The sequence below is a fragment of the Leuciscus leuciscus genome (assembly GCF_965113295.1).
Source record: "Leuciscus leuciscus genome assembly, chromosome: 16".
Classification (NCBI taxonomy): domain Eukaryota; kingdom Metazoa; phylum Chordata; class Actinopteri; order Cypriniformes; family Leuciscidae; genus Leuciscus; species Leuciscus leuciscus.
This window is the reverse complement of record NC_138740.1, coordinates 38,217,203-38,240,980: the sequence shown is the minus strand read 5'-3', so window position 1 is coordinate 38,240,980 and position 23,778 is coordinate 38,217,203. Positions and strand designations below refer to the sequence as shown.

General features: G+C 36.6%; 4 long non-coding RNA genes across 5 annotated transcripts in view; 1 reads left to right on the top strand and 3 right to left on the bottom strand.

The window, feature by feature from the left end:
* Positions 1 to 390, bottom strand: part of LOC309477023 — a 4,596-nt gene extending 4,206 nt beyond the window's left edge. The window contains exons 1-2 of the long non-coding RNA XR_014198471.1: positions 287 to 390; positions 1 to 121 (exon numbers count right to left, since the gene is read on the bottom strand). The exon at positions 1 to 121 is cut by the window's left edge and continues 67 nt beyond it. This is a non-coding gene — a long non-coding RNA (uncharacterized lncRNA). The remainder of the gene's footprint in view (positions 122 to 286) is intronic.
* LOC309477012 overlaps positions 1 to 19,963 on the bottom strand; it is an 80,690-nt gene extending 60,727 nt beyond the window's left edge. Inside the window, exons 1-5 of one of the 2 annotated variants that reach the window (XR_014198459.1) lie at positions 19,876 to 19,963; positions 18,342 to 18,519; positions 16,603 to 18,214; positions 15,267 to 15,464; positions 12,109 to 15,157 (exon numbers count right to left, since the gene is read on the bottom strand). This is a non-coding gene — a long non-coding RNA (uncharacterized lncRNA). Of the gene's footprint in view, positions 1 to 12,108; positions 15,158 to 15,266; positions 15,465 to 16,093; positions 16,119 to 16,602; positions 18,215 to 18,341; positions 18,520 to 19,875 lie in introns of those variants that run through there. The other variant, XR_014198460.1, reaches the window with a different exon arrangement.
* LOC309477021 lies at positions 6,582 to 7,301 on the bottom strand. The gene is made up of 3 exons (XR_014198469.1): positions 7,138 to 7,301; positions 6,938 to 6,996; positions 6,582 to 6,731 (listed from the first exon to the last, which is right to left on the bottom strand). It is a non-coding gene; the product is annotated as an uncharacterized lncRNA (long non-coding RNA).
* LOC309477058 lies at positions 8,782 to 13,557 on the top strand. The gene is made up of 2 exons (XR_014198510.1): positions 8,782 to 9,710; positions 11,915 to 13,557. It is a non-coding gene; the product is annotated as an uncharacterized lncRNA (long non-coding RNA).
* Positions 19,964 to 23,778: the final 3,815 nt, after the last annotated feature.

Sequence of the window (23,778 nt, the reverse complement as noted above, 5' to 3'; positions counted from 1 at the left end):
TCGTGACTTTTTGTCCTTTTTGTTCACCATTGTTCTCTTTCTCTCTTGTGCATATGTTTAATTATCCTGCAGTTTGTGATGCTCCATAAATGTTCTCCAGTGCATTCGATTACACTCTAATCTGTTTAAAAAGTTTAAAATTTAATTAATGTTGTTGTGCTACAGGTCTACAGTACATTTCAGTTTCACTATAATACAAAAAACATAAATGCCCATATTTAAATTTATTAGCCTAATTAATAAACATATCTTTACTAAATAATTAAAGACAAAGTGTTATATCCACCTTGTGAAGATCTGAAAAGAGGGAATCTTGACCACAGTTCTGACCACTCTGCTGCTGTTGAGCTGACTGAAGTTCCTCCATATCCCACGCTGACAGTGTTACTAGATTGGGACGGTGATTTCCAGCCCAAAAGCTCACCAAAACCCGCCCACTCCAAGAAAAAAAACGGCCAAAATTGTACTGCCAAAACAATAGGCTTGTTTGAGATGCGCCTTGCCTAGCCTGAAATGTAGTCGAGAGTAGGCGGCTGCAGTGAGAGGAGGAGTGGAAAAAGCGCAGGCAAGCCGGACAGATCTCTCTTCTCGCAGTGGATCTGACAGCTGTGAGATCAAAGATGGATATCGCGGGATTCACGCTCGTGCACAGTATAAACTGCATCTAATTTAAGTTCTGTTGCTTTTATATGAAAATAAATATAATGAACAAGACACCCAAAGTACTTATTTAATTCCATTCCAAATACATGTTTATCAATAATTTTTTCTTTAGTACAGACATATGTGTTTTTATTTTTTAATTGGGTTTTTGCATTTTTTATTTTATTTTTGCATAACCCAAAGAGATCGCATGTCAGATAGTTTGGGAATATTCACACATAAGGTATACACATAAAACATGATATTAATGTTTTAAAAATCAAACATTTTAAAAGAGAACAATACATCACGGCTGTTTAATCCAATGAGCATTAAGCTGTGTCGTCAGCAAGTCGTTTCCACACGACATACGTCAGCATGACATCAGAGCAAGGCGGACCACACTAGGACACATTTCTAACCGGCATGCATCTCCCGCTGATCACTGGTGATCGGTTCTGCACAGATTTTGCTCATCTCAAACAAGCCTATAGTCATTCGTAACACCGTGGATGTCTACCCTTCCGTCGCCGTCAGTCTGTGTACGTGTAATTTTCTGAATGGGATTGATAGGGACTGCTGACGACAGACCGGCGTGACGTCACGGAGAGTGCACAGTAGGAACGTATAACTGACGGCGACGTGGCGGCGTAGGCTATATGAGAATCAGACACGTCGCCTTAAAAGACACCTGATATATACGTTGTCTTCATGTAGGCTAAAAGAAATGTACTCAAGAGAGGAGCATTTTTGCAAAAAAATATGTAGGCTACTATATTACATATTCATAACGTTTATAATTAATTTACCGCTAAATGGTTGCAGGTAGGCTATATGTAACAGTCATAGTATTTCTCATAAATTATGTTTTATAAACAAAGTTCGGGAGGAGCACGTTCAAATAATCAATCAATCAACTCGTCATCAAACAATTACCATGTCTACCCTATCAGCATGAGAGGAATCATATATATATATATATATTCACTCTGTCAACTCACCTAACATTCCACCTCCACCACCCCGACTCCTCACTCTTGGCTTGTTCTTTCACAGCCAGGAATACGGGGGGAGTACTCTGGGTTCAGGCCGAATACTGAGCCCGGAGCCCTCTCCTCTGACAGCACGCCAAATACGCATTTATTCTATCTGACTTATTTGTAAGTGTGAACTCGTGAATGTACTTTAAATAACGATATGACAAAATGTCAAAAATAGATCAGTTCTGCTGTTGTTCATAAATATACCTGTAGTGATGTTCAATAAGGGAAGTTGACTCCATCAGTAGGGGCTTTCCCACCAGAGCACCGTTTTTAGAGTTCCTATAATATCAGCAGAAGTAGGAAACCACACATTTTGGTTTTGGCTCATAATAGCTCAGTATAATTATATATTTTTCCACATTTATTTATTTTTTCATTTATTTATTTCCACTTTCATTTATTTTCACATTTATTTATGTATATATGTATTTATGTCTACATTTATTTATACAGTTATTTATAATTTTATTTAATTATAAATGTATTTATACATTTAATTATTTATTCATTTATTGCTCTGTATGCTAATGAGGTGGGCGTGTTTACCTCAGACATACCAATCGAGCTCAGGGTGGCAGTGCTGAAGCTTTGAGGCCACAGTGACACCTTGTGGTGTGACCAAACAATACGCAAGAGGTTTGTGGACGTGACTTTACAGGTCAGGCAGGAAATAAATTAGAGATGGACAATATGGCCAAAATCTTATATTACGGTTTATCTCCTTTAATATCACCCTAACTGTGTGTATAGGTTTACCATACATAGGCCTACTCTTTATTCCGGACATGGCCGTAAAACATCAGCTGGTCGTGATTTCTAAAATGTCTGGGCACACATGAACAGAATCCGCTGATAACAGACACTTTGACACGGAGGTGCGTCAAATTATCCACTATTAACCACATTTTATGCCATGCATTGTAGATCCGTTCACAGAAGCAAACTGCATTTTTAATGTATCTTCGAACCAGCACAGGACTGAAACACAGGGAGACTAAATAGGAAGCAAACAAAAGAGGGTAACAAGAAAGGCAGGTGGGGCAAATGAATCAATAATCAGGTAACAAGATGGGAGGAGCTAGACAATCGACAGGAGAGCACATGGCACAAGGTCAAGGAAATACATGACAAGCCATGTGCTCACAACAAACCAGACTAGACACAAACACGACAAACCGGGAATGCCAGAGCTCTGTCACCAACCCAAGATGTAACCCAAACAGAAGTGACAGAACTCTGACAATATTTCCACTATAAATTGATTTCCTGGGGCATAAAAAAAAAAAAAAAAACCTTATCAAACAGTAGGCTATATGCATCATCATGTAGCCTATAAGTTCCTAATTTTAACTGATCAATTCAGTTAATAAGGCACTACTATAGGCCTGTCACTAAGGCTACGTTCACACTGCAGGCTGAAACGACCCAATTCCGATTTTTTTGCCCCTATGCGACCTGTATCTGATCTTTTCATGACAGTCTGAACGACACAGATCCGATCTTTTCAAATGCGACCCAGGCCACTTGGGTATGTGGTCCCAAATCCGATACATATCCGATCTTTTGAAATGCGACTTCAGTCTGAACGGCCAGGTCGCATGTATCCGACCCGCACGTCATTGATACGCGGAAAACGTCATAATCCTGCGTTGAAGTAGTCGTCGGTTGGAAAACGGACTGCATATTCGTCGAGCTGAGGTAAATCTGCCAAACGGGTCGACCTCGACGAGCCCGTTAATTAAAAAAATAAAATAAAAGCCCACGGCCATTATATACGTTATGTTAACTTATTTGTGCTGAATCTGATATTAGATAGGTCAGCGGCTGCTGTCTGGCTCTTGTGTAACGGTCGCTGCGCGTGCTCGTGTGTGTGTGTGTGTGTGTGTGTGTGTGTGTGTGTGTGTGTGTGTGTGTGTGTGTGTGTGTGTGTGTGTGTGTGTGTGTGTGTGTGTGTGTGTGTGTGAGAGAGAATCACAGTTAAAGTTTAGCTACTTCCGCAAACAACAAGTGACGTCGTTGACCGTTGAGTACTCTTCTGCGCATGCGGGTCACTTCTGGGTCATTTCACGTTCACACAGGAGATCACAAAAGGTCGCATTTAATTGGAAATGTGAACGGCCTTGCAAAAAAAGCGAATTTTTTCAAAAAATCGGAATTGAGCATTAAGCCCTGCAGTGTGAACGTAGCCTAATACCTAAAATAAAATCAGTTTCAACAAAATCCATCTTCGCACTGCAGATGTGGGACGTGCAGACACTGACTCTGAATGGCATTAGATATTATTACCACAGACTGTTAATGCAGAGGAGCCATGGATACTATACTGCAGAGCAGCCTATTTTTACAAAAACTGCTTCTGGGGCAATAACGTAAGATACAAGGTAATGGAGCCTTTTATACATTCTCGTGATTCTTTAGAAATAAATAATGGACAAATGGAGTCTTTAAACGCCTCAGATGTAAAGTTATTCGCTGTCAAAGTGACGCCAAAATGAATGGGAGTCACTGGAATGCTAACAGCAGGTGATGATCTGCTAATCAATGGCGGTGCCCGGGGAAGCTTCAGTTTCCGGCTGATGGATTACCCCCTTGCCCGCGCTCCCCTGGCCACTTTTTGTTGTATTCACACCACAGGAGCTAAATTCGCTCCTTCTGAACTACCAGTGACGTAAATGTATGTTGATTGGCCGAACGCATGCAAAACACGGGCACCCGACTTTGTAAAAAGCAGTGTAAACACAGTTTATAGCCTATATATTTACTCCACGATCATAGAAACAGCGAGAGATGGACTGAAATGACCAAGCAAAACATGATTATGTATTTCTGCTCTGCTAGCGACACTGGGCCGCATCAACCACACGGCAAACGCTATAATACTTTTTCGTTTGTTTGTTTGTTTAACAGTTCTATCAAATAACGGGTAAACTAATAATAACTAATAAAGATGGAGAATTGGCTGACATTCTCAGCATGTCAAAATAAAAGTCCCTCACAATAACCAGGGGTGTGTTTCTCAAAACTATCGTTAGACAACTATGGTCGCAAGATCCGTCATTATCAGCAGTTTAACGAGTTTGTGTTTCCCAAAACCATGGTTGTAACGAACATTCGCAAACAGCATCGCAAAGTTGTGTGTTTGGAACGACAGATCTCGACCTGTGGTTAGAAGCAGAGTTTCTAGTTTGCTTGACATGTGGACTCAATAAATCCTGATCTTGAGCAAAATAATCAAGCTGACATTCAGTACAATATCACGTGCAAGCTAGACAGGTTTGATTTAATCTCAAAGACCTCATGAAAACACAAGTGTTTAGTATATATATATATAATTATTATTATTATTATTAAAGGAAGAATGTAGTCACAATTCACTTAAAAACCAAGGAGGATCATGCCACAAACAGCTGATGTGGAATTTGTATTAATTTATGTATTGGGGTTTGGGGTACAGTGAAGAAGAAAACACTCTAAAGTGATGCCATGAGTTGATGTCGCGCTACTGCTGTAATCTATTAATCTAATCTATATAGCCTAATAATATAACCAATCACTGAAAACCACTGAACCACATAAACATTCACCAGTCTTTTAGATGCCACGTATCCCCAAATATCATCCTCATATGAGGGACACCATCGTAAAATGTAAAAGTCATCTATCTTATAAACACCCAGTTTTATATCATGAAAATATAATTGTCACGGTCAGCCGCTCAGTCACCATCCAACACTACATTTCCTATAATCCCTCCTTCTGTTCACATGCTGGAAATCCCCAGCACTACACACACACATCACACACACAACACACACACACACACACACACACACACACACACACACACACACACACACACACACACACACACACACACACACAGAGAGAGAGATTGTTTAGTCTCAGCTATGACTTGGACTGAATCCATTTGTATAAGCTCTTATCCTCGTTCCTTGTTCCCTGTTCCTCGTTCCTCTCGGTGCGATCGATCTACAAAGAGAAAATGTCTGGCCAACTCAAAAATGATCTCAGTTTTTAGTAGTAAATATGACTAGAGAGGGCGTTCATGTCCAATTTTGAGCTATAGGAAACTTGTATTTGCGATAATTCTGATAGCACATGTAGATATAAAGCATAATTCACCCCAAATCCAAAAGAAAAATAAGAAATTGTATTATCCATGAATATTAATCCCACGACCCTAATTAGGAATGGATGAAAATTAAACATATTTTCAGTAGCCTATAAATAATCGATAAACTTTTTGATGAATCACTTTAGTATTGTTGAAAAATATTGAGGCTGACCAAAATATTAGTTAGGCCTACTCCTGAACATCAAGTAATTTAGTTTTCATAAACTCTGATATTTCAATCTCAATCTGATTTTTTTGTTGCTTTGTTAGAATTTGTTTGGTGTATTAATATTCCCTGGAAAGAAGAGATCTATTTTAATCTTAATGGGACCTTCCTGGAAAAATAAATATAGATGATCGTGTGATCTTCTGTTCTTCTGACACTGATACACTGAACTGTGTGTCTGATCTCATTCTCATCGTAACATTGAGTGTGTTTGCAGTCAGAACTCAACAGAGTTATAATAAATATCATCCTGTGAGCCAGCATCTCATTCTCATCTAATGTAGGACATTTGTTTTAGTGAAGTCATCGGACACATGCCATAGTTAAGACTAGAGAGAGACCAGCATTTTTAAACTGATAAATCCAAAAGATGTTTTGTTTTGCATTTTTTTTTACCATGTTCACTAAATTCATCTCAGATTTTCAGACAATCTAGACAGAAGTTATCGAAGGTTATAATTTTTGTTTTTATAACCATTGGCATTTACTTTACATTTATTTAGCAGACGCAAAATTAATATACTTGTATATGAAAACAAGTCAATCCATCTTTATTTAGTGTTGGATACAGTATTGATTCACATTAAATAACAGGAAAACAACAGTCAATGATCTACATCAGATGTTTCTTTGGAAGAGTTCACGTCTGATCTTGTCCACCAGCTCTAATATCAGTCACTGAACCCTGCAGGAGTGAAACACGTTTTACTCTTCGCTCATAGACATAAAGTACAATGTGCAAATAAACACAAAAAGTTCCGGCTGGTTTTCTAAAGAGAAAACACTATCAGAAGTTCTATAACACAGCTGTCAATATATCACAGGTGTCTTCATCAGTTCTAGTTTAATTCTCTATGTATTCTCTGTATCTGTGTAGTGTGTGTGTCTCACCTCTTCTGTGACTGAAACATCAGAATGAAAGTCTTCAGGTCTGTCAGTGTCATGAGAAACTAGAACACAAACATCTGATCATCTTCATGTACAGTTTATATATCAGATGAAATAACAGTTCAGGACTGATGTGACATTCAGACACAAGAGAAGAAGAAAGACAATAACAGTGTTTTATCTTAAACATCATAAAGACTCACAGTTTGGTGTTCCACTGTTAATGCTGCTCTGTGTTACTTCTCTCAGCATCTTTTTCTCTCTTGGTTTGTTAGTTTGTGTCTCGTCCTCTTCCTTTGCCATATTTATCTTTCTTTTAGCTCACGAACTGAAACCTGCAGTGAATGTTTTGTGAGTCATCCTGCTTTATATAGTCATAATGTGGGTGGTGCTGAACCTGTTCATTCAGCAAACAGACTTAGTTTATTTTCATAGAACTGATGCAGGCACTTGTGATTGACAGCTGAATTTTCTTTAGTTTATTTTACTGAACAACAAACACAAAATACATTCTGTTTTCTCCATTCTGTCACCTTTGGGTTCTTGCCACCATTTAATATTCAACAATAATCGAAGCGATATACTTCTTTCTTATATATTACAGTTTTTCTCAGTCGCTTTGGTGCATTTCTCACATCACTATTTACATTTGCACAACAGTTAATGCAGTTCTCAAAACAATTAGTACAAACTGCAAAACCTAGTTGATAACCTGCAAAAGCGTGTCACTTGCTCAAAATGGAGATAGCTCATTCCTCAAAAGCAAGTATTCATGTCAATGAAAGTGTCAGTGTCATCAAGATGAAAAGTCCTGACACCATTGTTTATGAACAAGATAGTCAAATGGCTTTGTCATGTTTTCATTATGACAGTTTACTCTGTAAATGTTTTCCAATGCAAAAAAGTCAGATCTTGGTGACACTACCTGGAAATGCTCAAGACAGCACTGTATACTATTTGCACAGCCATCTGAAAAATACAGTAAAGTTACACATTACTGTATTTAGTGAGGTAACTGAGTACAAGACACTGAATATGTTTGTTTCACATTTTTACTGCATATGCGCTTTGCAATTCTAATTTGTTCACAGCATTGTGCAAAAGAACAAATACACCCTTATTTACAACAAACATAAACTCCCTTTGGGTAGAGCTGTGCACAACTGGAAACAATATTGCAGGACATACTGTAACTGAAGATACAACATATATAGTACTGTAATCATTCATGCACATCCAGACGTTCCTCTCTGTCTGGCCACATAATTTCATCTACATCACACGAATATCATCTCTTGCTCAATTGCAAATTGTTCAATTTCAAAAAAAAAATTTAAATGTGTAAAATTTGCTTGACAGATTTTGACAACTAGTTCAACATTTTTGTATGTAATGACTCAAGCAATGAAATGAGGACTATTAGTTTTATATGGAATGACTTTTCAGCATTCACAAGTATAGTTAATTTTGTCTGACATGACATAAGCAAATGATAATGTTATAACACCGCAGAGAGTTGTATGAAAGCAATTGATGCATGTCCAAAAGCATTTGCAATTTGTTGGAAGGAATGAGAAACTGCTACTATGATGTGCACAAATGACTAAATGTTGTAGAGGCTGAACTAACTGTTGTGCAAATGTAAACAGTGATGTGAGAAATGCACCAAAGCCACCGAGAAAAACTGTATATGAAGATTAAACAAGTGTTAAAGAAACTTTTGGCTTTATATGAAACAAGTGTTATACCAAAAAAAAAATATATATATATATATATATATATATATATATATATATATATATATATAAATTCTATTGTTATCGATGTAAGTGTACCGTTGATAAAAAAAAAACTATGTTTTATCTCCCTGGCCTAATCAACACTGAACTTACTTAAGCTGGCCAATGACAGTTATCCTGTTACATAATAAAGGTACAAAATAAAAATCCATCTATGAAATGAGAAAATTGTTAATCTCTCTATTTTCATTATCCTGTCCTAAGGAAGGGCTAGACTCACACTTTTTACTTCAATGCATATCAGCAGTCAGTTTATGCAAGTTTAAATGTTACAGTCTTGACTACAAAAATGTATTGAACATTTTCAATTATAGGAGGGAAAACATGACCACTGTAATGGGGCATGTTGTCACACTGTAAGCCTCCCGTTCATTAACATTGACTGATTAAATTATTTCTTAAAAAAAAAAACATCTTTCTCAACATATTTGTACGTAATTTGTACTTAATGGGCTATTTAATGGCTTTTCAGTGAAGTTTAAACAGGAGAAAAAAAAAACACACACACACACACACACACACACACACACACACACACACACACACACACACACAAAACAGCAAAAATCTAAAAAGTTTAAAAAATGATTTAGGCTATGTATTTGTGTTTACTAGCAGCACTAGATTCACTATGATGGAAGCAGCACTATTATGGAATAAAGTTAAATTAGGTGAAAATAAGGTGCTTAATTTAACTTTATTTAATTGAACTTAGTTAATGACAGCAACATGTGGTATTATTAATCACTTTGGTACTTTGATGAAGCAGCAGAGCAGCTTTTTTATACTACAAACAGTAATTTAATTTGGAACCTGAAAACTAGTGTAGCTCATATTAAATCATGTGTGTGTTAATGAGTTTGTCCACAAGGTGTCAACACTGACCCGAGCCGCTGCTTTCATTCACAGTGAGAGGAGAAACGGAGGAGACTGGAGGACAAGAACAACACGCTGCAGAAAATCTGCTGTTTCACACTGTTAGTACATTCATTGTATTAATTATCAGGTAAAATAAAAATCTCAAATGTTCTGTCAAACTCTGAATAAATCCGATTTATTACTAAATCCGAAATGATTACGTTCGTCATGTCCGATTTGAAATGAACCGTTGCAGATTTACGCGCGTAAAACTCTGACTGGATGGATGATCACATGACGAATTTGAGAAGTTTATGAATTGTTTTGATCGATATTTTATGCAATGAACGGATGAAACCTGGTAGACACAAGATGTAACACAATATGAGCAAATTAAGAATTTGTTATTTCAGAAATACCATATAGGCCTAATAAAGACATTTTGAGTTCAAGAGTGTTTGTTTGTTCTAGCATAAAACTCCCTAATTCTATAACCGAATCAGTCTCAGTGTTGGGGAAAGTTACTTTTAAAAGTAATGCATTACAATATTTAGTTACTCCCCAAAAAAGTAACTAATTGCGTTACTTAGTTACTTTTTATGGAAAGTAATGTGTTACGTTACTTTTGCGTTACTTTTTCTTATCTGGCTGAGGCTTGATCTCTCTCAGGTCTTACAGGTGTTTTTTCGACTGAGAAGTTATTGTACTAGTGTTTAAAGCAGTAATATATTCAACAACAGCCTATATAAGCACATTAATGTTCTTTTAAAAACACATATATATTGAATAATAATATAGAATAATATTATATTCGGAGAACTTCCTGATCCCAGAGCTAAGCATGCTATATAAAATATCAATAAACATTACAGATTATGGAAAGTAATGTGTTTTTTTACTTTTGTACTTTTTGTGTGGGTAGACTATATAAAGTGAATTCACTATCCATTGTAATAAGGAGTGTAATACTAGCAAATTGCCATTATGAAATAAGTTATATTAGGGTAAAAGACATATCTCAAACATTTAAAATGTTTTATTAACTTATTAGAGGACAATAAGATGATACTTGAGAACAAACAACATCACCAATTAAACAGATCTGTCAGCTGTCTATTAAGTGTCCTCAAAACAAAATTATTTTATGCACAAAATCAGATCACTTCTGCAATACAATGCAAAAAAATGTATTGTCAATGTAATATTAGAGTATTATCTTAATAAGAGTTCACTACTTCAGTTATCTTACCACAAAGAGCATATGAAAATCGTCTGCAGGCGATTGCAGCTTTTTTTGCGATGCAGAGTGGCAGGATCTATCCAGTGTAGCCTACTGTAATTCCCAGAAAACTTTTATTCTGAGCAGTCTATAGATCTGCAGTGGTTGAAACATATTCCAAATCGGCAAAAGTTTTCTTTAGTTCGGTCTCCATTTATTTCCATATATGCATTGTCCAAAAAGCTTGCAAAGGTTTTACGATCGGGCAGCACGGCTCCCGGCCTTTTCCCTGTCACAGAGATTTTGCTGATGATATTTCTAAATGTGGGCGCCTCCACAGTGGACAGCGGCTGCATCTCCTCAACAATAAAAGCAGCAACCAATTTGTTGAGTACAGTGGAACTAATTGTTTTAGCTGGTGATGATGAACTGAAATCAAGCTTTTGTTGTTTAGCTTGAGACGGGGTGCAGGTATCATTCGGCGCTCTCTCTTCCAACTCTGCAGTGCTGTGCTTTGCGTGCAGATGTTTTTTTTTATTTGATGTGGTGTTTTTTGCAGTTGACAAGGGCTTTTCACCAACACACAGTTTACACTTAAAGATTATTCCCTTCTCCTTTTCTTCGACGATTTCAAAATAATGAGCATACTTCCATCGCAGTAATGTAATCTGGCCTGCCATCTCCGTTTCTGACTAGCGTTTGTTCCAGCAGGGCGCACACGTGTTCTACGTGACTACGTTCATTTTAATTCAGTACTTAATTTTTTTTTTTTATGCAAATTAATTAAACTGAAAGTAACTCGCATTACTTTTTTAAAAAAGTAACTCAAATATTAATGTGTAAATTTATAAAGTAATGCATTACTTTACTTGTTACTCCAGAAAAGTAATATTATTACGTAATGCACGTTACTTGTAACGCGTTACCCCCAACACTGTCTATGATAAATATGATGTAAAAGCGACACAGAAAGCAGCTAGATGAGTTTGAAACTCTTAGCGAAACACTTAAAGCTGGATAACTGAGAGGATTGTGTGAAGTCACTCCTTAATTCAGTGAAGCCATGAGAGATTAAATCCTGGGATTATTCCCATCTTCCCACAGGAGAAACGACTGAAAGATGGAGTTTGAGGAGGAACCCTGTAGAATGAGAGATGAAGAGACAGAGGAACAAACAGGTTGGTGTTTTCCTTCATTCTCTTTAATGACCGATGAGGAACATTAAGATGAAAACTGATATATATATACAGTAACAATAGGGGAGAGCCAGGGCGATTGAAACGCGGGACGGATGAAACACTGAGATTTCCTTGAAAACCACTCACGTCATACGTACATCAAATTTTGTTAGCACGTACATCACGCAATGCCTACCATACCCGCGCAAACATTTCTTCTTTACGTCGTGCCGTTTTGGAGTTAAAGCCGCAAAGCTGTTTTGAGTGCGGTGAGTGAATTCTTTCTTTGTTATAATTTTGATGATTCTGGCTTACAGCTTATGAAAACCCCAAATTCAAAATTAGAATATTGTGAAAAGGTTTTCATAAGCTGTAAGCCATAATCATAAAAATTATAACAAATAAAGGCTTGAAATATCTCACTTTGCATGTAATGAGTCTATATAATATATTAGTTTCACCTTTTAAGTTGAATTACTGAAATAAATTAACTTTTGCACAGTATTCTGATTTTTCGAGTTTCACCTGTACATCAAGATATATCGTAGATCAAATTGTCTGGCAATGACTAGAGTATTTCAGAATCACTGTATCATGATACCATCGATATGATGGACACAACTGTATTGTAGTTGCGAGTACACCAGAGTCCTATGCAACGTTGTCTCACTAAATGCCGCAAAGTGTCCTCCTTTCTGGTGTTATGGAAATGGCCGCCCTAGAGACACATGATGATCCTCATTGAGCTTCAGATCAGATTCTCTGATTTCTCTTCACTGTCTCTGATCCTGAAACTAAAGGCCTTTGAGTTTCACCTCAAATCTACTTCTGACATCTAGTGGACAAAGATGAAAAATACATTCATGTATTTATTTGATTCATAAAGCCCTAATTCTGTTTCATGCGATTGATATTCTGTACTCGTGTGTTAACTCAGACCTAAATAAGTGTTCATCCAGTCACAGGGACTTGCTTTTCACAACTTTTTTTGCTTTTTAATTATTTTATTTTTTAATGAAATGCTTAAAAGAACAGTAACAATTGTCATCATTGTCATACCAAAACAACACAACAATACTCCAGGGTCCAGCAGTCTTTCAGTCCAGATTAAGTGCCAACACTTTTATGTGTCATTTTGACATCATTCTTCTCTAAATTCTGCTCACATATTCAGACAAGCTGCACAGACGTTATCAAAAAATGTTTTGAATTCATAACAATTGCTGAGAGACAACCTTCAAAGTCAATGTGTCAATGAGAAACAGAAGGATGAATCTCTGTGACTTTTTCATATTTAAACAAAACTGCATGGTCAATATAAAGTCTGTATACTTGTTGCTTATTGTGCAATTCAGTATGAATATCTGCTTCAGTTTTTTAAATTTGAAAAATCTTATTGTATTTTAATCTTGATTCCTGCATCAGTGTAAGAGTTTGTGTTTATTAGTTATTAAAGCTTTAGTGATGAACATGCTCAATCAACACTCGTCTTTGGCCATTGAAAGAAAAAAAGTACAATATGAAAAGAAACAAGCAGTTTAAGTATAAAAAAAAATGTATTTTATTTTTTCCTGAAAATTATAATCCGGTTTGTTCTCTGCTGGTAGTAGCCTTACTAGCCTACATGTTTACTATAGTGACATACTGTGAAATACATATAGTGAATTTTTTTCATTAAAAAAATAAATCTAGTTCGAACTTCATATTTATTTACAATTAATTCTAGTAAGAGTTAAAGAACATCATACAGGAAAAACACTCTTAAAATGGTTTTATAGCTGTTACAATTCTTGTCTTGTAACACAACTGGTGTCGCGTTAGCGCCCCCTAAGTTAATAACTAATGATCTCTGCAATGGAAGTGAATCAATCAAACTAACTTTATCTGGACAATAACTTTATTCTAGAGCTGCTGTAAAGCCTAAACAATCTCTGTTACTGTAATCTCCTATTATCACTGTAAAGCTGCTTTGAAACAATCTATATTGTTAAAAGCGCTGTATAAATGAAGGAGACTTGACTCTTGTTTCCCTTGTTTTGTGTTTAAGGACTTTTATATTCATATGTTCCCATTGTTCCAGTGTTTTGCTGCGTTCACTGTTGTTTAACTTTAATAACCAATAAATGACACAATGGGTTCTTGGTTAATCTCTCTTCCATACACACACTCTTATGCCGAGTTCACACTGCACGATTTTAGCCTCGATTTTCACTTGCCGACAAATGCCCGAAATCATGGGCAAATCGGTGCTCGTTCACGCGAGTGACAAACACGCAGTGTAAATGATCAAAGACGCGATCTGAGAGAATTGCTCATGAGATATTTGGCATGTTAAATATCTGGACCTGTCGCGATTCATAATTCTGGGCTGCGTTCAGCCGCGACAAAAAGTTGCAAAAAGCTTTTTAAAGGTGTGATGAACTGAGAAATCTAATTTTCCTTGAGCTTTTGATAAGAGGTCACCATACTATAAGAAACTCCTGAAAGTTTCAGAACTGAAAACTTCCTTGTTAGTCCAATAAAAGCTTTTATTGACACCAGGCTCAGCGAACAACAGGTTTTTCAAAGTGGGGATCTATGAGGTCAAAGGGTATCAAACCCCGCCTCCTCAGAAGAAGATCGACGCCCACTTCAACACCGCCTGTTTAGCCCCGCCCACCGACTCGCGCGTTACATGAAACTCATTATAATATGCAAAACTGTTATCCAATCATAGATTAACTTTTTGGCGTTTACTTCCAAGTCTTCAATGCGGCACGCCCATAAAAACCGAGCGTTTAAGGAGCTAGGCTCAAAGGCAGGGTAGAAAATAGCCTATTACTTATTCATTTTGATGTTTTTTGAATGTAAAAACCAAGCGAACATCATAAGTTGACCTCAGACAGCAATATAAAAAAAATTTAAAAGCCAGTTCATGACCCCTTTAAGTGGAAACGGTGGTGAGTGGTGCAGAGAGAGTCAGAGAGTCGTGCAGTGTGAAAACAACAGTGATTCGACTACTTTAAATCATGCGGTGTGAACTCGGCATTACTCTTGATTGTCGTCTCCCCTTAATGTTGCCATGTGTGATATCTAGAGTTTGAGCTTTCTTCATTATCGTCATGTGATCCGTGAGTTTCTGTGAGCGTCTCTGAGTCAGTCTCTGCTGGTCCGTCTGGATCATGAGAAACTATGAGATCACAAACACAGGCATTCCTAGTTAAAACTGATCAAAAATTGCTATCAAGTTGAAGAAAAATGTGTAACAGCTTTTTATCTTAAAGATCGTAAAGACTCACAGTTTGGTGTTCCACTGTAAATGCTGTTGTGTCTGACTCGTCTCCGGATCTGTTCCTCTCCTGGATCAAGAGCTTGAATCTCATCCTCTTTCTTTGTCATTTTCCTCTTTCTCTGTTTTCCTGATGTTTAATTCTCCTGCAGTTCGTGACGCTCCACAGATCTGCCGTCACGATTCATTTCTCCTGTTTGCATTATATCTTGTGGCAAAACATATCGAAGATACAATTAGAGTTAAAGTTTGACGTTTGTGGTAACACTTTACAATAAGGTTCATTAGTTAACATTGGGTAATGTATTAACTAAATGAACTAACCATGATACGTTTGTTTCTGTATTTGTTAATCTTTGTTAATGTTAGTTAATACAAATAAAGCTGTTCATTGTTTGTTCATGTTAGTTCACAGTGCATTAACTAATGTTAACAAGATTTTAATAATGTATTAGTAAATGTTGAAATTAACATTAACAAAGATTAATAAATGCTGTATAGTTAGTTAGTTAGTTAGTTAGTTCAATTTTATTTCTGTGTCATGCCAAACATTGGACCCATGGCCCATCCCACATGGGATTACAAGACACCACAAACTTATTTAGCAAACATCTTCCGGTCACATATACAAATCATTCGGGGAAATACATGAATACAAATATATACATACACACATGTATACATACACATATACACACACACACACACATAGCATATACAAACAAATCCTCATCTACAGATCATCTCGAGAGCTTTCTAAAAATCAATAAAGCACGAATATGTAGGCTTATTTTACTTTTAGTTATAATTGTAGATCAAGACATGATCTTGACTTACGGAACCCATTTTGTTCTTCCACGAGGATCTCTTCTTTCTCTAGGTACACCATGAGCCTTTCATTAAGTATTGTAGAATACAATTTATAAACTGCTCATTAAACTAATCCCTCTATTATTCAAAGGCACCCTCAGATCCTCATTTGGGGATTTTGGTATCGGATTAATAATAGATTTAAGCCACATAGATGGTATTTTGCCGGATTCATAACACCATTTAAATAAATCAAACAAAATATCGAATAGTTTGGGTGATTTTAGTATTTAATTTGGGATATTTTCAACCCCCGTCGCTTTTCCTAACTTAGCTTTATTAATGGCCATTTGAACTATAAGTGCAGTTCATTATTAGTTCATGCTAACTAATGTTGTTAACTAATGAACCTTAATGTAAAGTGTTTCCACATTTGTTACTAATTGATTTGCAACACAGAATTACATTTCAGTTTCTTTATAGTAACATTGTATTTGTGTTGAGATTTAAATAAAAAGAAAACGTGTTTTAATTACCTTGTGATGATGAGCTGAAGAGCATCTGGTGGCTAATAATATTATATCTCTGAATAAGAGACAAACATTTCCAATAGTCTTTAATGAGGTTTATTTTCTTGCATGAAAAGGCCAGCAGAGACACAGACACACAGAGCGATTGTAGAGTGACGGTGAAGAGAAGGAATCGTTCCTCTTTTAGAGCCTGAACTCTCTCTTATCTCTCTAGACCACTCATCATATTTTCAACCGTATCTGGAACATTTTTAGACTTGTTTATCATATTTTACCCTTGAGTGGAGGCTCATAACAACACTACACTTCCATATTAGAATATGTTTGCTCTTTTACTGTCATATAACGGTCACACATTTCTCATTTCCAGCTGTATACAATGGTCATACATCATTTATTCATAAGATCAATAACTGGTCTTTGTTCTGTCAAATCAGACCTCGTGCAAATTATCTTATTACTGCCTTTCTAAGCAATTCCATTAATACAGAAAAATCAAACGTATAGAAAATGCAAACATAATACATAACATATTAGATTTCTTCCACAAGGGTTAATATGCAGTGCAACTGACGCTGGAGCTTTAAGGTTATAAACACACACACACACACACACACACACACACACACACATCGCCTCTTCACTGAGCTGAAGCTGCGCCAGTTTCATTAGACTTTATCAGTGCTTATCAACTACTACCAAATGTTACTGCGCAGTACAGTTACAGTATTTCTCAACCCTGCGGCTGTCAGGATATATAGTAATATCCTTTTTGTTCTGTACATAAAGGTTTTTCTAGTGGTTGACCAATGTGTGTATTTCAATAACTGATATTACGAGCTATCTCTACTAATGATGCTTAGAGTTAAATAAATAGATAAATAAATAAATGAAATAAATGAAAATCCATGTTTCTAAATGAATGCTATTAATCTTAATAGCATTACAGACTGACTGGAAAGACATTTTATATTATATTACTGGTAGACCTACTTTAAAAAAGGGAAGTGAATCAGCTGACCTGTGTGTGTGTGTGTGTGTGTGTGTGTGTGTGTGTGTGTGTGTGTGTGTGTGTGTGTGTGTGTGTGTGTGTGTGTGTGTGTGTCTCTGTGTGTGTGTGTCTGTGTTACACTCTCTCTCTCTCTCTCTCTCTCTCTCTCTCTCTCTCTCTCTCTCTCTCTCTCTGTGTGTGTGTTTGTTTGTTTGTTTCTGTGTGTCTCTCTCTGTGTGTTTGTGTCTCTCCGTGTGTGTGTGTCTCTGTGTGTGTGTGTCTGTGTTACACTCTCTCTCTCTCTCTCTCTCTCTCTCTCTCTCTCTCTCTCTCTGTGTGTGTGTTTGTTTGTTTGTTTCTGTGTGTCTCTCCGTGTGTGTGTGTGTGTGTGTGTGTGTGTGTGTGTGTGTGTGTGTGTGTGTGTGTGTGTGTGTGTGTGTGTGTGTGTGTGTGTGTGTTTCTCTTTGTGTTTGTGTATGCGTAGTTTAGTGTTCTTTCTTCACCACCAATGTTGCTTCATTAAAGTTCCTTTATGTAGTCCATCAGTAGTTTCTGTCCATTAGTGGTTTATATTTCATCTGTTAATGTCTCTCAGTGAATGACTCTCTACAGCTTCATCATGAGAGACTGAAGAAAATAAAGATTAAAGTGGAAATATTATAGAGTGTGTAAAAAGACATTTAATACATACATCTTTATAACAAAGTTCTAGATGTATGTATGACCTGAAACTCAGAGATGTTAAAACACTCACAGTCTGGTCTTCTTGCCTCCACACTGTCCTGATGATGATGTCTCATGGAACTTTTCTTCTTTAATTCTTCAGATTGTGAGTTTTTCTCTTTGTTCTCCTGATTTTTGTTGTTCTGCTGTTCCTGAATCTTCAGATTATCTCCGTCACACATCATCTCCAGTCCATTAACCTTTATTCTCTGCTTGTGGAAAAAAATGATTTACTATTTGTATTGCTGCCATAAAATGGTCTAAATGAACAACACGTGACCCGTGCTTGCAGAATGAGTGTGAATGCGCACAGGATAATCACGAGCTACAGCCAAAACGAGAGAAAATTAACATTTCTGTCAAATTTGATGTTTTCACAAAAATGGGTTAGGGTTTGTTAAACATCTAAAAGTGTCTTTATTTGTGTGTTTTCTGAGGGAGTATCTTTCTTTTGTCCATGAAATGCAGTTTTTCTCTACTATCTTCTCGACCGGCGCTTCCATCAGAACAAGTCTGGTATTGTTTTAAAGCGTAATATTCCAACTTTGTGAATATTCATAGTGAATTATCGATGGCTTGAGTCTGAACCAATGAAATGTGATTTTCAAACTCAGGCTGATGTAAACAAAGTGATCTTACTCGCACTGACTGACAGACAAGACTCTCAGACACGCGCAATCCAGACACACACACACACACACACACGCACACACACACACACACACACAAATAAAATAAAAATTCATATAGATATTTGGTTTTGACTTGGTGTGTGCCAAGTTTGGTGTTATTACCAGGGATTGTAAGGTATAGTTGCTAGCTGATTTTTGTTTTGGAACCTTCAGAAAACTTTAACTCGATTTTTCTCTAAATTGTCTTTGCTGATTCTATCGACTTAAAACAAGTGTAGCTCGTATACTTTTTTGTCTGATTCCAACAAACCATTTATCATTTTGAAGGATTTTTAATAGAGAATGTGAAAATAACAATACATTTTTTTTATTTGCTCATTGCGTAGCCTATATTACTTTGCCAGCACGGCTCACATATTCAGATTGGCTAAATCATGTTAAACACAAGTAGACAGTCGAGTGTCAGTGTATTCTGAGACTGGGGCAAGTTGTCACTTTTAAATTATTTTTGTAAGTGCAAATCTGTATAGACCAACATTTTAAAATCTCAAGAACATTTCACTGTTGAACTTTGAACATTTATGTCCAGAAAAACAACAGTTTATCCAACACACGCTTGACTCCTGTGGCGGAGTGTGTTTTCACAGTGTTGGACAATGATTATGAAACTCTTCACACAGAAAAATTAACAAGCATTGTCAAATCATTGCTTTGCCAAAAAACCTAATTACAATAAATACAATGTGAAAAATGTCATCACGTTTTTTTGTGGGAAAAACACTTTTGTCCTAAAAACACAGTTCAACCTTTCAAAAGACCTTCATATTATTATTATTATAATATATAATATTTCTAAAATATCAAATATATATTAAATATATTATTATATATAAATTATATTATTATATTAAATTTACTTATCTATTGACTTACGTGACACAGAGACGTCCACAACAGCTGTCTTTATAATCACATTCATATATATATATATATATATATATATATATATATATAAATTATATAATCAGAGAGGATCACAGATCAATACTTTCATTTCTGGACCGTCTCACTCTCTTATATAGTCCCAATTTTCCATTTCTCAAATTTCCATTCCATCACAGTCTCCTTATCTTGCTCTGAACTTTGACTGATAGTCTTTTCATACACTTGCATGAGCTTTGGATACTCAAAGGGTGTCAAAGTTTATTTCCTTATAAGATACATGCAATTTAGAACTTGTGGTTAAGTATTATTTTTATATGACATATAAAAATAAGATATACACTAAAAAGTATATCTGGTAACAGAAAGAAAGTTACATTAAAAAAGCATGAAGGTTAAAGATGAAAGACTGGAAGTGTTTAGTAATTAAGTTGCAAGTGCTGATTCATTCTTATGTCAGATTTATAACATTACATAGTGATTGACAGAGTATTATTCAATGTATGCTTACAAATGTCATTCAACTTTCAGTTCATATGATCATACACTTCTTAAAAATTTACAAATGATTTAAACAGATGTAATGCAGTGATTAAAATCGTATTTGTTATTGTACATTTGAATGCTAACACATGTCATAAAACTTTTCCATATTTAAACAAGACAGAAAATGCACTGTAGATGGTGTGGCATGATTGGTAAAGTTTTGGTTTAAGGGTGCTGATATTTTTCTCATTATGCTGTATAATATATTTATTATTTTATTGTGTTATTGTGTTATGTATTCATATGCATCTTTCATTTTAACTATTTACTGTTTTTTTGTTTGTATTTTATGCTTTATAATGTATAGTAGACTCCTACAAAAAAGTTTAAACAGCAGTTGTTGCTTTCAAAGAGTTCATGTCTGATCTTGTCCAGAAACACCAGCACTAACATCCATCATAACTGATGCTGCAGAAACACCAGCACTAATATCAGTCAATAACTGATGCTGCAGAAACACCAACACTAACATCCATCAATAACTGATGCTGCACAAACACCAGCACTAACATCAGTCAATAACTGATGCTGCAGAAACACCAGCACTAATATCAGTCAATAACTGATGCTGCAGAAACACCAGCACTAACATCCGTCATAACTGATGCTGCAGAAACACCAGCACTAATATCAGTCAATAACTGATGCTGCAGAAACACCAGCACTAACATCCGTCATAACTGATGCTGCAGAAACACCAGCACTAATATCAGTCAATAACTGATGCTGCAGAAACACCAGCACTAATATCAGTCAATAACTGATGCTGCAGAAACACCAACACTAACATCTGTCAATAACTGATGCTGCAGAAACACCAGCACTAATATCAGTCAATAACTGATGCTACAGAAACACCAGCGATAATATCAGTCAATAACTGATGCTGCAGAAACACCAACACTAACATCCGTCAATAACTGATGCTGCAGAAACACCAGCACTTATATCAGTCAATAACTGATGCTGCAGAAACACCAGCACTAATATCAGTCAATAAATGATGCTGCAGAAACACCAACACTAACATCCGTCAATAACTGATGCTGCAGAAACACCAGCACTAATATCAGTCAATAACTGATGCTGCAGAAACACCAGCACTAATATCAGTCAATAACTGATGCTGCAGAAACACCAACACTAACATCCGTCATAACTGATGCTGCAGAAACACCAGCACTAATATCAGTCAATAACTGATGCTGCAGAAACACCAACACTAATATCAGTCAATAACTGATGCTGCAGAAACACCAACACTAATATCAGTCAATAACTGATGCTGCAGAAACACCAGCACTAATATCAGTCAATAACTGATGCTGCAGAAACACCAGCACTAACATCCGTCAATAAATGATGCTGCAGAAACACCAACACTAACATCAGTCAATAACTGATGCTGCAGAAACACCAGCACTAACATCCGTCATAACTGATGCTGCAGAAACACCAGCACTAATATCAGTCAATAACTGATGCTGCAGAAACACCAACACTAACATCTGTCAATAACTGATGCAGCAGAAACACCAGCACTAATATCAGTCAATAACTGATGCTACAGAAACACCAGCGATAATATCAGTCAATAACTGATGCTGCAGAAACACCAACACTAACATCCGTCAATAACTGATGCTGCAGAAACACCAGCACTAATATCAGTCAATAACTGATGCTGCAGAAACACCAGCACTAATATCAGTCAATAAATGATGCTGCAGAAACACCAACACTAACATCCGTCAATAACTGATGCTGCAGAAACACCAGCACTAATATCAGTCAATAACTGATGCTGCAGAAACACCAGCACTAACATCCGTCAATAAATGATGCTGCAGAAACACCAACACTAACATCAGTCAATAACTGATGCTGCAGAAACACCAACACTAACATCCGTCAATAAATGATGCTGCAGAAACACCAACACTAACATCCGTCATAACTGATGCTGCAGAAACACCAGCACTAATATCAGTCAATAACTGATGCTGCAGAAACACCAACACTAACATCCATCAATAACTGATGCTGCAGAAACACCAGCACTAACATCAGTCAATAACTGATGCTGCAGAAACACCAGCACTAATATCAGTCAATAACTGATGCTGCAGAAACACCAGCACTAACATCCGTCATAACTGATGCTGCAGAAACACCAGCACTAACATCCGTCATAACTGATGCTGCAGAAACACCAGCACTAATATCAGTCAATAACTGATGCTGCAGAAACACCAACACTAACATCTGTCAATAACTGATGCTGCAGAAACACCAGCACTAATATCAGTCAATAACTGATGCTACAGAAACACCAGCACTAATATCAGTCAATAACTGATGCTGCAGAAACACCAACACTAACATCCGTCAATAACTGATGCTGCAGAAACACCAGCACTAATATCAGTCAATAACTGATGCTCAGAAACACCAGCACTAATATCAGTCAATAAATGATGCTGCAGAAACACCAACACTAACATCCGTCAATAACTGATGCTGCAGAAACACCAGCACTAATATCAGTCAATAACTGATGCTGCAGAAACACCAGCACTAAAATCAGTCAATAACTGATGCTGCAGAAACACCAACACTAACATCCGTCATAACTGATGCTGCAGAAACACCAGCACTAATATCAGTCAATAACTGATGCTGCAGAAACACCAACACTAATATCAGTCAATAACTGATGCTGCAGAAACACCAACACTAATATCAGTCAATAACTGATGCTGCAGAAACACCAGCACTAATATCAGTCAATAACTGATGCTGCAGAAACACCAGCACTAACATCCGTCAATAAATGATGCTGCAGAAACACCAACACTAACATCAGTCAATAACTGATGCTGCAGAAACACCAACACTAACATCCGTCAATAAATGATGCTGCAGAAACACCAGGCAACACTAACATCCGTCATAACTGATGCTGCAGAAACACCAGCACTAATATCAGTCAATAACTGATGCTGCAGAAACACCAACACTAATATCAGTCAATAACTGATGCTGCAGAAACACCAACACTAATATCAGTCAATAACTGATGCTGCAGAAACACCAACACTAATATCAGTCAATAACTGATGCTGCAGAAACACCAGCACTAACATCCGTCAATAAATGATGCTGCAGAAACACCAACACTAATATCAGTCAATAACTGATGCTGCAGAAGCACCAACACTAATATCAGTCAATAACTGATGCTGCAGAAACACCAGCACTAACATCCGTCAATAAATGATGCTGCAGAAACACCAACACTAACATCAGTCAATAACTGATGCTGCAGAAGCACCAACACTAACATCC